The sequence below is a fragment of the Balaenoptera ricei genome, chromosome 19 (assembly GCF_028023285.1).
Source record: "Balaenoptera ricei isolate mBalRic1 chromosome 19, mBalRic1.hap2, whole genome shotgun sequence".
Lineage (NCBI taxonomy): Eukaryota > Metazoa > Chordata > Mammalia > Artiodactyla > Balaenopteridae > Balaenoptera > Balaenoptera ricei.
In genome coordinates this window covers 3924034-3941761 of record NC_082657.1, presented here as the reverse complement: position 1 = coordinate 3941761, position 17728 = coordinate 3924034, and the positions used below count along the sequence as shown (strand labels likewise).

The 17728-nt window shown below is 44.4% G+C and overlaps 1 long non-coding RNA gene across 1 annotated transcript; it reads left to right on the top strand.

The window, feature by feature from the left end:
- The first annotated feature begins 1426 nt into the window (after window positions 1–1426).
- LOC132354141 (uncharacterized) lies at window positions 1427–15516 on the top strand. The gene is made up of 8 exons (XR_009499186.1): window positions 1427–1682; window positions 2916–3002; window positions 4053–4251; window positions 5240–5355; window positions 5443–5503; window positions 5697–7170; window positions 11830–12098; window positions 15266–15516. It is a non-coding gene; the product is annotated as an uncharacterized LOC132354141 (long non-coding RNA).
- The last annotated feature ends 2212 nt before the right edge of the window (window positions 15517–17728 follow it).

Genomic DNA, 17728 nt, shown 5'->3' with positions numbered 1-17728 from the left:
AGAGGGAAGATGTGGTGGAGAGACACAGGGAGAAGATGACCATCTACAAGCCAAGGAGAGGTGCCTAGAACAGATTCTCCCTTGCAGCCCCCAGAAGGAACCAGCCCTGCAGACACCGTGATCTTGGACTTCCAGCCTCCAGAACCGTGAGACAGTGCATTTCTGTTGTTTAAGTCCCCCAGTCTGTGGTACTTTGTTAGGGCAGCCCTAGCAAGCTGATACACCTGTTAGTCCCTGGAAGTGGGGTTCTGCTGTAACAAATACCTAAAAATGCAGAAATGGCTTTGGAATTAGGGAATGGGTACAAGCTGGAGGTGTTTTGAGGTGCATGCTAGAAACAGCCATGGTTGCCTTGGACGAGACTGTTGGTAGGGATACGGAAGTGAAAGGAAGTTCTGAGGAGGACTCAGGACTTGCTGTAGAGGAAGTGTACATCATCTTAGAGACTATACGTATCATTATGAACAGAATATTGGTAGAAGCTAGTCAACCACAACTAACAGTGACCAGGCCATGAAGACCTGGTGTCAAGGGTTGAAATCCTTCAGCCCAAGGGCCCAGCCTCCTCTCATGAAGTCCAGTGTGAGTATTTCACCTCACAAATCACAACTCGAATGAATTCTTCAATTAGATAGGAATTGCTGAAGCTGATCTCAAAGGCCAAAGTCTCTTAAACATTTAAAAATATTTAAAATATGGAATATGTGCCATCTTATGAATGCAAATATTGTGTGATTCTCTTAAATGCTTCTATATTTAAGTATAAATTATATATGTAATTATATATATTATATATTACATAAAATATATATAATTTTAAATATTTACTATAAATTCAATTAATATATGTAACACTGTAAAATTAATATATTTAATAAAATATAAGATTTATATTATAATGTAAAATTTGAACAGAATATACTGTATTTTAATATAAAATTCTCTATAATATTATACCAATTTTATATATAATACATGATTACATCATAATAAACAGATTATTATATTGATATTATGGATATTATAATATATTAATATATTCACATAAATGTTTCTCTATTTAATTATAAATACAACTATATGTTATATAATCATATATAGTTATAACATATATTATAATCTTTATATAAAATATATTAATATTCTGTCATATATAAATAGAGCATTCATAGGATTACACCTATGTAATATTTTATACAATATAACATATTATATAAATAATATAATACATATATGTGTAACATGATATTTATATAACTTATTATATAAATACAATATATATGTAACATGATATTTATACAATATAGCCTGTTATGTAAATATAATACTTATATATATAAAACATGATATTTATACAACATATTACACTACATAAGTCTTATAACATTTATCATGTAATTATGACTTGTCCCAGGGTTGGAAGCAGCCTCCTCCACAAGGAGATCATTTGTCATCCAGGAGGTGTGGGGTAACCCTTCCTTGATTCGCTGAGGCTGCACCCCACCTCCGATTCAGTGGGGCACTCTGGCAGGACATTCTCTTTCTTTCTTTATGCGCTGAACTCAGCATCATGCTAAGGATACTGAGCGGAGAGCTGGGGATGTGCATTCGCTTCTGATTCAAGGGGCAGAAGAAGTGTCCGGCCGTGGTTGAGAATGTGGGCTCTGGACCCAGACTGTCTGGTATGAAACCCTGGCCCCCCCGCCCTTTCATAGCTTGAACAACTTGCTTACCCTCTCTGTTTCCTCATGCTTATTGCATTGCTTACCTCGTAGAGTCCTTGTGAGGAGTGAACGCTGCAATAATGCCTGCAAAGCCCCTGGAAGACTGTCTGGCACAGGATCATAACACCATCAGTCTTGCTGTCACTATTATTTGGCACTTTGGGCTGGGCGTACAGTACAGTATATAGGGACCCCTGCTGGGCTGATGGTCTGGTGATGGAAACAGATATTAATCACATAATCACACTAATGAATGTGTAATTATAAACTGAGATAAGTGCTAGGAAAAGGGATCACGAACAATTTTTTTTTTCTACTTGACTTTGTGCCCAGTGGACTCAGGGAAGCCCCAAGATGTCTGCCCTGGGGACGGGGTCCTCTGGTCTTGGGGGAATGACTCTTTGTCCAGTGGGGTCTTCATTCTGCACCCTCTTTCCCACTTAGGGTATTTGTGGATTTTCCAAAAGTGGGAGAAGGAAATAGAGACCCCTCTGAGACAAATAACTGGAATCACATTATACTATGGGATAATTTATCAAAGCATTAACTTGCATCTGGTCACCTCATATTTTTTGAAGTGAAGGAAAATAGAAGCTTCTTGAAATCTACCACCTTTTTTGTCCTTGTTGTTTACATTTACTTTTTTGAACATAATTTCAAACTTACAGAGAAGTTGCAAAAACCAAAGTAGCGTATAGAAGACCCACATACTCTATTTAGATTCACCTATTGCTAACATTTCACCCTACATCCAAATGTGTGGGTTTTTTTATTCAGCAGACATTTATTTTTAAATGTGAAGTGCACCATGTATGTGCTGACTTATGGATACAACTGTATGAATAGTCTGAGTTTGATTCTCTTAAATGCAGACTCAACATCCCATTGAAAGAATTAAAATTAAAAACACCCACTAATCTCAGAACCCAGGCTAAGGAAAAGAACTAGTATCTTGGAAACTGCTGGTATTTCCTTACTAATATCCCCACCTTAAGGCACAACTCTCACAAATAAACAGCCATACCCTGAATTTTGACTAAATCATTCCTTATCTCTTCTTCATAGTTTTACAAACTAAAATTCTGTTCTTGTAAAAAAAAGGTTGTTTCATTTTGCCTAGGTTTAAACTTCATGTAAATGGAATCCTATTGTATGTACTTTTCTGTGTAATTGTCTTTTTTTTTTTTTAAGCCCAAAGAAAAGGATTCAAACTCATGGCCAGAAGGCTGGATAAGACCTACAGGCACATTTTATTTAGCCTTCAGAATGTTTACTAAGGTATTTATTTACAGCCAAGTGGGGATCTAAAATACTTGGGGAAAAAATTCCAGAGTTCCAAAAAGCAAAACTTGAATTTGCCAAGGCAGGCAACTATTTACATAACATTTACATTGTATTTACAACTATTTACATAGCATTCACATTGTGTCAGGTAATATAAGTAATCTAGGGATTATTTAAAGTATAGGAGAGGATACGTGTAGGTTATGTGCAAATACTATGCCATTTAAATAAGACACTTGAGCATCCTTGAATTTTGGTATCCGCAGCGGGTCCTGGAACGAATTTCTCTCAGATATTGAGGGACAACTGTATTTAACTGAGGTAAAATTCACATAACATACAATTAACTATCAACCATTTTTTTAAAAGCCATACATTAAAAGAAATTTTTTTTTACTTTATTTATTTTTATTTTTGGCTGCGTTGGGTCTTAGTTGTGGCACGTGGGATCTTTCCCTGTGGCACGTGGGCTTCTCTCTAGTTGTGGCATGCAGGTTTTCTCTCTCTAGTTGTGGCCAGCAGGCTCCAGAGAGTGTGGGCTTTGTAGTTTGTGGCAGGCGGGAACTCTAGTTGAGGCATGTGGGCTCAGTAGTTGTGGTATGCAGGCTTAGTTGCCCCACTGCATGTGGGATCTTAGTTCCCCGCCCAGGGATCCGAACCCGCATCCCCTGCATTGGAAGGCGGATTCTTTACCACTGGACCACCAGGGAAGTCCCAACCATCAACCATTTTTAAGTGAACAATTCAGTGGCATTCAGTACATTTCCAAAGTTGTGCAACCATCGCCTCTACCTAGTTCCAAGTCCCTGTGCCCAGATATTTGGTCAAACGTTCTTCTGGGTGTTTCTGTGAGGGTGTTGCTAAAAGAAATTAATGTCTAAATGGATGCACTTTGGGGACTTCCCTGGTGGTCCATTGGTTAAGACTCTGTGCTTCCGCTGCAGGGGGTGTGGGTTTGATCCCTATTTGGGAGACTAAGTTTCTGCATGCCGAGTGGCGTGGCAGAAAAAAAAAAAAAAAAAGGATGCACTTTGTGTTAAGCAGATTGCTTCCTATATGATGGATGGGCCTCATCTGATCAGTTGAAGGACAAAAAAATAGAAGAAAACGCCCAGCCCCCCCTGGGCAAGAGATAATTCCCCAGCAGACTGCCTTCACCCTGGAACTGCAATATCAACTCTCCCGGGTCCCTAGTCAACTGGCACAGCCTAGAGATCTTGGACTTGCCAGCCTCCATAATCACGTGAGCTGATTCCTTATAATAAACCTTTTTCTGTGTATGTTACACGTCTTACTGGTTCTATTTCCCTGAAGAACCCTGAGTAACAGAACACCCGGTGTAGTGCCCTCCTACACTGCACTAGGATTGATCTGTGGGACCCATAGCATATGGCAGAAGTGATGGTACGTCACTTCCAAGATTCGGTTATACAAGACACTGTGGGTCTCATCTTGGTTGCTCTTTTATTTTCTCTCTCTCGGACTCTGGGGGAAAACATGTCATGAGCAGCCCCACGGCCAGCCCACAGGGCGGGGGACCAAGGCCTCCTGCCAGCAGCTGTGGGAGTGAGCTTGGGAGTCACTCCTATGGCTCCCATCAGACCTCTGGACCCCACATCCCTGACCAAGAAACAGCCTGTATGAAAACTCACGGAAGTCCCTGCACCAGCACCACCCAGCGAAACCCCATTTAAACTTGTACAAACCAGTCTTAGCTTGTGGCTGTATGAAAACAATCTGCAGGCTGCATCTGGGTGAGGTTTTGACCTCTGGTCTTGTTTAGGGAGGTGGGCTCCTGGGACAACGGCTCTGAAGGGTCCATTCTAGTCCCAGCCTTTCTTGGGTCATGCCTGGCTCTGTCTCTGTCACCTCTGCAGTTGTCTTGGGGTTGTGCTTTTGTTTCTGTTGTGTGTACATGCTGTTTGTGTGTGCACATGTGCAAGGTGTGTGTGTAAATTTCTCTGTGCATGCGCATCTCTGTTTCTGTATTTTTCTGTGTGTGTGTATGTGTGTTTGTGGTGTACTGGTGTGTTGAAGACTCTCAATATGTTTTTGTGTAGCTGTTTCTCTATGGGTTTCTATTTGTGTCTATGCAATTGTGTCCATCTGTGCTTTGGTGTATCTCTGTGTATTGGTGCCTGTCTGCGGGTTTGCATCTAAATGATTTGTGTGATGTCTTTCTGCTTCTTTTTTGCATGTCAATTTATGCATGGCTTTGTGTTTCTTCACAGAGAGGGATTGAGAGAGAGGAGTTACCCTCTCTCTTGCAGAGAGACTTGGTCAGGCTTGTGGTGAGGAAAGAAGAGGAACTGGTCCCAGCCTCGTGAAGGGGTCACGCTTCCTGGCTGTATGTTCTTGGGCAAGTTGCTTCACCTCACTATGCCTCAGTTTTCTCATCTCTTAAATAAGGATAATAATGTTACCTACTTTATAGGGTTGCTGGGAGGATTCATGAGTTAATCCATGTAAAGTTTTCAGTAGCAGACCTCTAAATAGTAAGTGTTCTGTTAATGTTAACTATTGATGATAATAATGCATAGTGCTATATAATGTGTTTATATAATAAGTATATAATAAGTGTTTAAGCAGTAGCTATTTTAATGTTATATAATAAGCGCTTAAGCAGTAGCTATTTTAGTGTTATGATCTCTCATATAATCTCTCTTTCCTCACCTTGTCCTCCGACAGGCACCAGACTCTGACTTCAGCCACGATTGGACAGAGGCCAAATGCTCCGTGAAAGTTGAGTGCCGGAGATGTAGTAGAAGGTTGCCTAGCAACAGAGGTGTTAGGGTAGATAGGAGCAAATCCCTCAGTGGTTCCCTAAGAGGAGGAATGTAGGCAGGATTGGACCTATTTGGGGCAAAATAGGAGGAGACTGACGAGGGCCACCCTGAGAGTCAGATTGAGGAATTTCTCAGTCCTGCTCCCCAGAGCTTCTGGACATGGTCCATGTCTTTCTCTTCTCTTCTGCTTCTCATCTTCTCTTCCTTCTTCTCCTTTTCTTCCTTTCCCTCTCCTCCTTCCCTCTCCCTCCTCCTTCTTCCTCCTCTTTTACTATTACTATTATTACTGATAATAATAACAGCTAACGTTTGTTAAGTGCCTCGTCTGTGCCAGGCACTGTCCTAAGTGTTCTGCATGAACACACTTCAGCCTCACAACCCTAGGAGATGCTCCTACTATTATTCCATCTAACAGATGAGGAAATAAAAAGAAGCCAGCTGGGATTCTGGGGTGGCTATTTCTCCCTGATAAGAACACAGAAGGCAAGAAGGGATGCTCTTTTACGCTCGAACGTGTTTGTGCCAGGACAAGATGCTTGGAGCTGCCCCAGCCATAATACGATCTGGAGGCAACAAGCCAAACATTAAAGATGTCAGAGTGGTAAAATAGAAAGGGCTTGGTCCTTATTGGCATGCCTCGAGTGTTTGGATAAAACCTTCCTGTTGGGCAAAACGATTAATTATCTTTATTGCTTAAGCCAGAGTTAGGTAATCGGTTCCTTGCAACTGAGCTCAGCCTAGCTGATAGAATTACCCTGACAAGGGACAGAATGTGGTAAGGCACCAAAGCCCATGGGTACAAGTAAAGAGGATGCCTCTGAAAATACTCTTTAATTTGCCACACTTACCTTTTGATAGCTTAGAGTCTTATTAGAGGAGAAGAGAGAATCAGGGGAAAGAAAAAAGCACGAGATGTCTCATTTCAGTACAGGGCATGTGAAGGGGCCAAAGTTGACTGGGGGACTGTGGTCTTCTCTAGGGCTCTGTAGCTGGAGAGACCATATATCTCATCAATTACCTTGGAAGAAGGTAGACGCTCTGATATCCACTTTATCCCCCCAGGTGCCAATTTCCTTCCAGCATTCCAGCATTCCTCACCAGACTCTCTTTGTCTCCCTGGAGGAGCCCCGGGATGGTGCCATAAGAGCAAGTGAATCTCCTTCCTCTTTATTGCCTGATTGACTGTAGTTCCTCAGGGAACATACTCTCTTTCTCAGCGCCTAGAGGAAGGATAGTGGTACCAAGGACCCGCACCATCACCTTTAGCAGAACCTGTAGGTTGGTTCACTCGACCCTGGCCACAACTCTTACCTCCTTTATATTTCTCTATTGTAGAAGCTGGAAAGTGGAAGACTAGAAAGATTAGAAGATGCAAGGTAAGAAACGGATTAGAAAAGATACAAGGAAGGGAGGATCAGAATGGCTGAAGGGTGTTGCAAATTTCAATAGGATAGTGTATAAGCTTCCGACTGCTGCTGTAACAAATAGCCACAAACTTAATGACTTAAAGCAACATGGATTTATTATCTTACAGTTTCTGGAGGGCAGAAGTCCAAAGTGGGTCTCAAAGCACAGTGTTACAGGGCTGCGTTCCTTGCTGGAGGCTCGAGGGGAGAATTCATTCCTTGCCTTTTGCACTTTTTCTAGAGGCTGCTGCCATTCCTTGGCTCGTGGAAATCTAAAATCTTCTTTTGTTCTCACATCTCCTTCTCCGACTCTGACAGTCCTGCTTCTCTCTTATAAGGACTCTTGTGATTGCTTTGGGCCCTTCTGGATTATCCAGAATAAGAGTCTCATCACAGGATTCTTCACTCAGGACTTCCCTGGTGGCGCAGTGGTTAAGAATCCACCTGCCGGTGCAGGGCACACGGGTTTGAGCCCTGATCCGGGAAGATCCCACATGCCGCAGAGCAACTAAGCCCGTGCACTACAACTACTGAGCCTGCGCTCTAGAGCCCGCAAGCCACAATTACTGAGCTCACGTGCCACAACTACTGAAGCCCATGCGCCTAGAGCCCACACTCTGCAACAAGAGAAGCCACCTCAATGAGAAGCCTGTGCACCGCAATGAAGAGTAGCCCCTGCTCGCTGCAACTAGAGAAAGCCCGTGTGCAGCAACGAAGATCCAATGCAGCCAAAAATAATACATAAATAAAATAAATTAAAAAAAACAAAAAATCTCAGGCAATGTGCATTAGATACTGTTATCTCGGTACTTCAGAGAGGAGCTAAAGCAGAGGATATGGGGGAAGCCCTGTCCCGGGAAGGCCCCATAGCGTCCTGCTAGGTTACAATAACTGAGCAAAGACTTGAAGGAAGTGAGAAAGTTAGTTATACCTTTATCTGGAGGCAGAACATTTTAGAAAGAGGAAACAGCCAGCTCAAAGACCAAAGGCAGAAATGCATCTTGTGTGTTTGAGGAGTGACCTAGGAAGCCACTGTGCTTGGAGAAGTAGGAGATGAGGCTATAAGAAAAAAACAAAGAAGTGGGGAATGAGGCTTTTAAAGATACTTTTATTCATTCTAAGGACTTCGGGTTGTTCTTTTTCTCTGAGTAAAATAGGGAGCTGTTTCAGAGTTTGGGGCATTATCTGACTTAGGTTTTAAAATAAGGTTGCCCCAGGAATTCCCTGGTGGTCCAGTGGTTAGGACTCCACGCTTTCACTGCCGAGGGCCTGGGTTCAGTCCCTGGTAGGGGAGCTAAGACCCCGCAAGCCACTCAGTCTGGCCAAAATAAATTAATTAATTAAAAAAAAATAGGGTTGCCTGATTAAGTATAGGTTTCCCAGTTAATTTTTTATTAATTAATTAATTAAATTTTGGTTGCGTTGGGTCTTTGTTGCTGCGCTTGGGCTTTCTTTTTTAGTTGTGGCGAGCGGTGGCTACTCTTCGTTGCGGTGCGCGGGCTTCTCATTGCGGTGGCTTCTCGTTGCGGAACACGGACTCTAGAGCGCAGGCTCAGTAGCTGTGGCTCGCGGGCTCTAGAGCGCAGGCTCAGTAGGTGTGGCTCGCGGGCTCTAGAGCGCAGGCTCAGTAGGTGTGGCTCGCGGGCTCTAGAGCGCAGGCTCAGTAGGTGTGGCTCGCGGGCTCTAGAGCGCAGGCTCAGTAGTTGTGCACGGGCTTAGTTGCTACGCGGCATGTGGGATCTTCCCAGACCAGGGCTTGAACCCATGTCCGCTTCATTGGCAGGTGGATTCTTAACCAGTGCGCCACCAGGGAAGACCCCCCCCCCCGGTTAATTTTGAATTTCAGGTAAACAATGAATTTTTTTTTTTTTTTTGAGTTTTTTTTAGTATAAATATCTCCCTAAAACTACAAGGGACGTACTTATACCAAAATTTTGTTGTTGTTGATCTGAAATGTAAGTTTAACTGGGCATTCTGGATTTTAATTTGCTAAATCTGGCAATCCTATTTTTAAAGGCTCCCTCTGTCTGCTGTGTTGAGACCACATGGTTGAGGTGGTGCATGAGCCAGAAGCAGGGTAATCATTTAGGGGGCGATTGTGATAAGCTGGGTGAGGAATTTTGGTGGCTCAGGCTGGGGGATACCTGTGGAGGCTGAGGGCCGCCCGCTCCTCAGCCCTGCCCCTCTTCCTTGCTTTAACGGATGTTGCACAATCTTTGTGAAGAAAGGGGGAAACACTGCAGAATCTGACAACAGCAGCTGTAAAAAATATTCCCTGCCTACTCGTTTTTCACGTGCAAGGAAAAACGCTGAAATGCGAGATGTGAAAAGCCACAAGATAAGACGGGCTTAGGAATTTGCAGCTCCCTTATCAGTGTTAATGACTGCGTTTTCCACACTGCGCTTCTTTTTTCCGCTTAGACAAAACTTCAAATTTCTTATTGTGGCTTGCAAAGTTCTGTGAGACCTGGCCTCTCTTTTCATGCTAAGTTATTATCATTTAAAAAAAAATAATTTATTAATTTTAGGCTGCGTTGGGTCTTCGTTGGTGCGCGTGGGCCTTCTCTAGTTGTGGAGAGTGTGGGCCACTCTTCGTTGTGGTGCGCATGCTTATTGTGGTGGCTTCTCTTGTTGCGCAGCACAGGCTCTAGGCTCACGGGCTTCAGTAGTTGTGGCACGCGGGCCCAGTAGCTCCGCAGCATGTGGGGTCTTCCCAGACCAGGGCTCAAACCCGTGTCTCCTGCATTGGCAGGCAGATTCTTAACCACTGCGCCACCAAGGAAGCCCCCATTATTTTTTTTAAATTTATTTTATTTTTGGCTGCGTTGGGTCTTCATTGCTGCGCGCAGGCTTTTCTCTAGTTGTGGTGAGCGGAGGCTACTCTTCGTTGTGGTGCGCGGGCTTCTCATTGTGGTGGCTTCTCTTGTTGCGGAGCACGGGGTCTAGGCACGCAGGCCTCAGTAGTTGCAGCACGCGGGCTCAGTAGTTGTGGCTCGTGGCTCTAGAGCACAGGCTCAGTAGTTGTGGTGCACAGGTTTAGTTGCTCCGCGGCATGTGGCATCTTTCCAGACCAGGGCTGGAACCCGTGTTCCCTGCATTGGCAGGCGGGTTCTTAACCACTGCGCCACCAGGGAAGCCCTCGTGCTAAGTTCTGACCAGCCTTCTCTGCTCCAGCCACACTGGCTGAGTGTCCCTTTTTAGAATTAGAACATGCCAAGCTTGCTCCTGCCTCAGGGCCTTTTCACTGCCTGTATCTTCTGTCTGAAATGTCATCCCCTTTACATTTCTCACGGCTGGATAATTCACAGCCTTTAATTCTCAGCTGAAACACATTTCCTTCAAAGCGCTCCTTGACTCTTTCCTAAAGGTAAGACCTACCCTCCACACAATTATGTTACATAGCACCACCCTGTTTATATGTAGCATAATGCTCATCACAATCTATAAATATTATTTGCTTGTTTGTGCCCATCTTTCCAAGGAGAATATAAGCTCCACGAAGGTGGGGATTCTGATTTCTTCCCCCAAAATGCCCGGCACAGCACACATGCTCAATAAATATTTCTTAAATAACTGGATAAATGAAATAGTTCCAGAGATGAGCAGGACTTGCTTAACAGGACTCTGGTGCACCAGTATTCAGTCTCCTGTTTCCCCAACCAGGGTCTAATCCCTACAGATTCAACTCTCATAAAGTGCAATGAAAGCCCCAAAGCTGGGGTTCATCCCAGGGTAGTCACTCAAGGTGCCTTGACCGACCACCTCACTTGGTTAGAAGTTTTGCTCTCCTGCAGATTTGCTTTGTAGTTTTTTTGTTTTTTGTTTTGTTTTTGGCCACACCACGTGACTTGTGGGATCTTAGTTCCCTGACCAGAGATTGAACCTGAGCCCCCCTGCGGAGTCCCTGCTTTGCAGTTTTCAATATTCATATCACCAGGGTGCCCATAACTTCTCCGTCTTATTCTGTCTGCTGCAGTGCCTAGGAATTTTCTGGTTAATCCATATGAGTTAGAATTTTTTTTACCATGTTAATCATTTTAAGGGTACATTTCAGTGGCTTTAAATCCATTCATGTTGTCCTCAGTCTCCAGAACTTTTCTCATCTTCCCAAACTGAAACTCTGTATCTACTAAACAATAACTCCCATTCCCCTCTCCCTCCAGCCCCTGGCAACTATTTTCTGTATAAATGTGACTACTCTGGGTACTTCATATAAGTGGAATCATTATACAATACTTGTCTCTCTGTGACTGGCCTCTTTCACTTAGCATAATGTCCTCAAGTTTCATACATGTTGTAGCGTGCATCAGAATTTCCTTCCTTTTTAAGACTGAATAATAGTTCATTGTATGGTGTTATGGACTGAATGGAATCTCCCCAAAATTCATATGTTGAAGCCCTAACCTCCAATGTGACTATATTTGGAGATAGGGCCTTTAAGGAGGTAAATAAGATTTAATGAGGTCCTAAGGATGGACCCTAATCCCATAGGACAGGTGTCCTTATAAGAAGAGAAACCAGAGAGTGACCTCTTTCCCTCTCTCTCTCTCTTCTCTCTCTCTCTCTTCTCTCTCTCTCCCTCCCTCCCTTTGTCTCTCTCTCTCTTTCTCCCTCCACCCCCCGCCACAGAGAAAAAGCCACGTGAGGACACACTGAGAAAGCAGTCATCTGCAAGCCAGAAAGCGAGCTCTCACCAGAAACCAGCATCTTGATCTTGGATTTCTAGCCTCCAGTATTATGGGAAATAAATTTCTGTTGTTTAAGCTACCATTTGGTTTTTGTGAATAACGCTGCTATGAACACAGGCATACAGATATCTGATGCAAATATACATATCTGAGTCCCTGCTTCCAATTCTTTTGGGTATATACCCAAAAGTGGAATTGCTGAATCGTATGGTAATTCTATTTTATGAGTTAGAATCTGATAGTGAATTTTTTTTTTTTTTTTTACAATTTTTATTTATTTATTTATTTATTTATGGCTGTGTTGGGTCTTCGTTTCTGTGCGAGGGCTTTCTCTAGTTGCGGCAAGTGGGGGCCACTCTTCATCGAGGTGCGCGGGCCTTTCATTATTGCGGCCTCTCTTGTTGCGGAGCACAGGCTCCAGACGCGCAGGCTCAGTAATTGTGGCTCACGGGCCTAGTTGCTCCGCGGCATGTGGGATCTTCCCAGACCAGGGCTCGAACCCTTGTCCCCTGCATTGACAGGCAGATTCTCAACCACTGCGCCACCAGGGAAGCCCTGATAGTGAATTTTTATTGTGTCAGTGGAGGACTCAACGCCAAGAGAAGCTCAGTAGGGGATGGCTTTTAAGAGTACGATGTAGAAATAAACCACATCTCATTTCCTGTAGGGTCAGCAAAAGACAAACCAAACCGTGGGGCAGAGGACAGAAGCTGGGGAGAGGGTGTGACTTCCGCAGCTTTGTTCCCTTTCTCAAACTGCCGAACTGAACAAGGGTCTTTGGAACAGGACAAAGGGACCCCATGTGTCCAAACCCTTCTCTGCTTTGGGGAGTCTTATGGGGTTGGGCAAGCGGCTTGAGGCTGGAAATGAGAGTACATCACCCCTCCGTATCTGTGGGGGATTGGTTCCAGGATCCCCACAGATACCAAAATCCCACGGATGCTCAAGTCGTCTATATAAAATGGTGTAGTTCAGTCGGCCCTTCCCACTGGCGCATTCTGCATTCGCGGTTGGCTGAATCCGCAGATGCAGAACCCGTGGATACGGAGGTCCGAGTGTATTTCATGTAGGATGAGGTTGAGTTTCTGTAAGGAGATATTAATTACAGTTCTAAGTGTTATTGTATCGGACACTAGGCTTAGGACAAGAGCAGCTGGTGAGTCTTGTTGCCCCTTCTGCATCCCCCCTTGGGCTGAAGACAATCACTGGCTTCCTTCTAGCGACAAAAAATGGCAGCAATGACCTACAGCAGGGGCCACAGGAAAAAAGGCTTTCACCACTTCATCCCTTCAAATTGGGACCCTTGCCTCTTCCCAATGCTGCTTCTCTGCTCTGGGTATCTATCGATTTATACCAAACCATCCCAAACTTAGTGACATAAAACAACCTTCACTGTATCGTGCTCACAGATGCTACGGGTCAGGCATTTGGGCAGAGCATAGAGAGGATGGCTGTGTCTGCTCCACTATATCTGCAGCTCCAGCTGGGAGGACTTGACCAGCTGAGGGTGGCATGAGGGGTGGGGTACTGGGATGAACTAGAATCACCTGGAAGCTTCTTTACTTACATATCTGGTGCAGGGCTGGGGTGACTCCGAGGTTGGGCTCGTCTAGGGGACAGGTGAGTGGAGTGCATACACATGGCCGCTCTGTGTGTCTTAGGCTTCCTCGTGGCATGGCGACATCAAGGTAGTTGGACTCTTTGCATGGCGGCTCAGTAAACAAGGCAGAAGTTGAATCGCGTTTTATGACCTAGATATGGAAGTTGCCTGGGGTCAGATCTGCCAAACTATTGACCAGAGCAGTCACAGACCCACTAATATTTGAGGGGACAGGGTCATAGACCCCATCTCTTGAAGGAAGGAGTGTCAAACAATGTACAGCTGTGTCGTAAAACTGTCACATTCTCCCCAAGGGTTTGACTATGAAGCTCTGTCCCTAAAGAGTTGATTGGTGGGGTGAAGGCGTGATTTTGGGGGGAGGGGTGTTAGGTGGACCAAGAATTTATATAAGTATAAGAAATATACTACAAAGAGGGACTTCCCTGGTGGTCCAGTGGGTAAGACTCTGCACTCCCAGTGCAGGGGGCCCAGGTTCGATCCCTGGTCGGGGAACTAGATGCCACAGCTAAGAGTTTGCATGCTGCAACTAAAAGATCCCACATGCCACAACTAAGACCAGTCGCAGCCTAAATAAATAAATAGTTTCAAAAAATGTTTTTTAAAAAAGAAATATATGGCAAAGGGATAAGGAAACATGTTAGCAATGTGAAAAAAAGAACAATAATCCATAAAGCAAGGGTTCTGTGGAAATATTAGGTATGAAAACATGACAGTAAATAAAGAATTTAATATTAGCCTATAACAGGATAAACAGTAGAATGGATACAGCTGAAGAACAAATTATTGAGACAGAAGATCTGATTGAGGAATTTTTCCAAAAAGCCAGTGTAATGATATTAATAGAAAGGGGGGAAATGATAAAAGCCATTGTAACATATAGGAGACAGCCACTTCTCACAAGCTGCTTTGCTAAGAGAATCCCGATCTTGTTCAGGTATCGAGTAACCATCCTTAAGTCTTGGTGATATTTGGCCTTTTCTGGTCCCAGATGTGAATCTTGATTAGTCTAAGGCTTAGCAAGCCAGTGGTTCTCAAAGTGTGGTCTCCAGGGCAGCAACAACAGCATTGCCTGGGAACTGGTCAGAAATACAAATAATTGGGTCCTAAACGGACCTACTGCATCAGAAACTCTGAGGGTGAGCTTCAACAATCTATGATATAACAATTGCTCCAGGTGATTCTGTTGCATGTGAAACTTTATGCACTGCTCTTAGCTCATCATGGTAATCCCATACCCTCTGCTAATGGTTAATTGAGGGACGGGCTGGGTGTGATTGTGCTTTATGAGATGTGAGCAGAGATCTCGTGAAGACGTCATCATGTTAGAAAGGGTTGCAAGGTACTCCTCATATGCGTCTTTGTCTCATCCTTTAAAGTTAAAAAAAAACCCTTTTATTTATTTACTTATTTTTGGCCGCACCGCGCAGCTTGTGGGATCTTAGTTCCCTGACCAGGGATGGAACCCAGGACCCCAGCAGTGGAAGCGCTGAGTCCTAAACACTGGACTGCCAGGGAATTCCCTAAAATTTTAAAAAAATTTTAGAATAATTTTAGATTGACAGAAAATTGCAAAGATAGTGCAGAGATTCCTATTTACTTTATTACCTATTACCAGTTTCCCCTATTAATATCTTACTCTTAGTATGATACATTTGTCACAAATAATGAACCAGTATAGATACATTATTGTTAAGTAAAGCCCATAATTTTTTCAGATTTCCTTAGTTTTTACTTAATGTCCTTTGTTCCTTTCCAGGATATATTGCATTTATACAATGTGTCTCCTCTTGATTGCAACAATTTCTCAAACTCTCCTTGTTCTGAATGACCTTGAGGATGTTGAGGATACTGGTCAGGTCCCTCAGCTGAGTAGTCACTTTAGACTGTGTCGACTGAAAAAGCAATGCACAGCGTGAGAACTGTGAGTCAAGTTTTATTTGGAGCAAAATGAGGACTGTAGCCCAGGAGACAGCATTTCAGAGACCTCTGAGAAACTGCTCCGAAGAGGCAGGGGGAAGGTCAGTGTATATGGATTTTGGTGAAGGGTGGGTGGGTACATGCAATCAAGCACACATTTTTGCAGAAGGTTACGGCTAGTCAGGCGGAGCAGACATCACCATGAAAGATGTTAGTGCTTTTCTAGATATGAGGAGATGCAAGAATTGGGCTCCTAGAATCTTCTCCTGAAAATATCTAACTCTCTGAAGGCCTGTTCTGCCCGTTTTTCCCGGAGCACAGAGTGCCTCATTCCTGATCTCCACCCTGAACTCCTTTCAGGGCATGTGGAAGGTCCGCAGGGGCAGCGGCTCATGATTTAATCCTTGTAGAGGTAGAGGGCAAGTGCCAATTTGTAGTTGGCAAGTGCATCCTTTAAAAAAATGTCATCCCTCTTGTTTCAGAGCATGTGTGCCACGGGGGTTCAGCTGAAGCTTTTTTTTTCTTTTTAAAGACAGACTCCTAAGGACTCTTTTTTTAAAAAAAAATAATTTATTTATTTCTTTATTTTTGGCTGTGTTGGGTCTTAGTTTCTGTGCGAGGGCTTTCTCTAGTTGCGGCGAGCGGGGGCCACTCTTCATCGCGATGCGCGGGTCTCTCACTATCGCGGCCTCTCTCGTTGCGGAGCACAAGCTCCAGACGCGCAGGCTCAGTAGTTGTGGCTCACGGGCCTAGTTGCTCCGCGGCATGTGGGATCCTCCCAGAATCAGGGCTCGAACCCGTGTCCCCTGCATTGGCAGGCAGATTCTCAACCACTGCGCCACCAGGGAAGCCCCAGCTGAAGCTTTTTAATCATCATTCTCAGCTGGAGGCAAGCAAGCCCTCTGGCATTTCCTCGTGTTACCGCGTCCAAGCTCGTTCTGCCTCACGCACGACAGGCCAATAAATCGGGAGGTGTTCGAGCAAGGAATAACAACTTTATTTGGTTAGACAGGAGTTCAAGAAAACGGTGGACTAGAGTCCTAGAGAACTCTCTTACCGGCGTCTGGCTGCTAGCTTCTTTTACAGAACAGAGAGGGGGAGGTGAGGAGGTAAAGTGAAAAGGCCGGTCCGTCTTGCAGATATCTCCTGGTTTGGCCGGACTGGGGAGGGGATGTGTTAATTTCTTCTTTCCTGCAGCCATCCACAGGTGGGCTGGGTCAGGATGTTTCCCTGGGAGCTGAACAAAGAGATTTTAGTTTAACATTCAGGCAGAGGCAGCAGGATTCCCTGCCATAGGCCATTATGTATGCTTTTAGCCTAGGCAACATCCTTTTAGTGAATAACTTGTAACAAAAGCCACGGAAAGTAAAGGTTAAAGTAAAAGAAACAGATTTAATATGGAGTCAGATTTGTTCTTGCTTATGACACTCCTGGTGCGGAGGAAATGGTTCTGCAGACGCCCACGGCTCTCTCCCAGATTCCACAGCGCTAGCCTCCAACTTTCTGTTCCCTTTCCAGAAGGAATCTTCTTTAACTGTGGTTCAAGCGATGGATACGGAAAAGACTCAGCTGTTTTCCATGCCTTGCCCGGAGGCAATGAACCGACAGCTGCAAAACAACCAAAATAAAGTGACCTTCTGAGGAATGAATGGTAGGCAGGCCGTTTACACACATCACCCATCCACACTTACTGCAGTACATTTTATTATACAGTTACTATTTTCATGTAAGAAGTAGCACATCCACGTACTTAAAAGAAGAAATTACTCAAGTTCCCATCCCTTTTTTTTTTTTTAATAAATTTATTTATTTTTGGCTGTGTTGGGCCTTCGTTGCTGTGCGCGGGCTTTCTCTAGTTGCGCTGAGCGGGGGCCACTCTTCGTTGCGGTGCGCAGGCTTCTCATTGCGGTGGCTTCTCTTGTTGCGGAGCACGGGCTCTAGGCGCGCGGGCTTCAGTAGTTGTGGCACGCGGGCTCAGTAGTTGTGGCTCGCGGGCTCTAGAGCGCAGGCTCGGTAGTTGTGGCGCACGGGCTTAGTTGCTCCGCGGCATGTGGGATCCTCCCAGACCAGGGCTCGAACCCTTGTCTCCTACGTTGGCAGGCGGATTCTTAACCACTGCGCCACCATGGAAGCCCCCCATCCCTTGTTAACGTTTTGGTGAATGTCACCTTTCATTTTTGTGTGCATCTGTTCATGAATTCTTGTGGAGTTTTTGTTTGTTTACTTGTTTGTGTTTGCTTTTTGGTGAAAATGGACTCCTACCATCCATTTGTCTTCAAAACTTACCCTTGTGCGACATTTG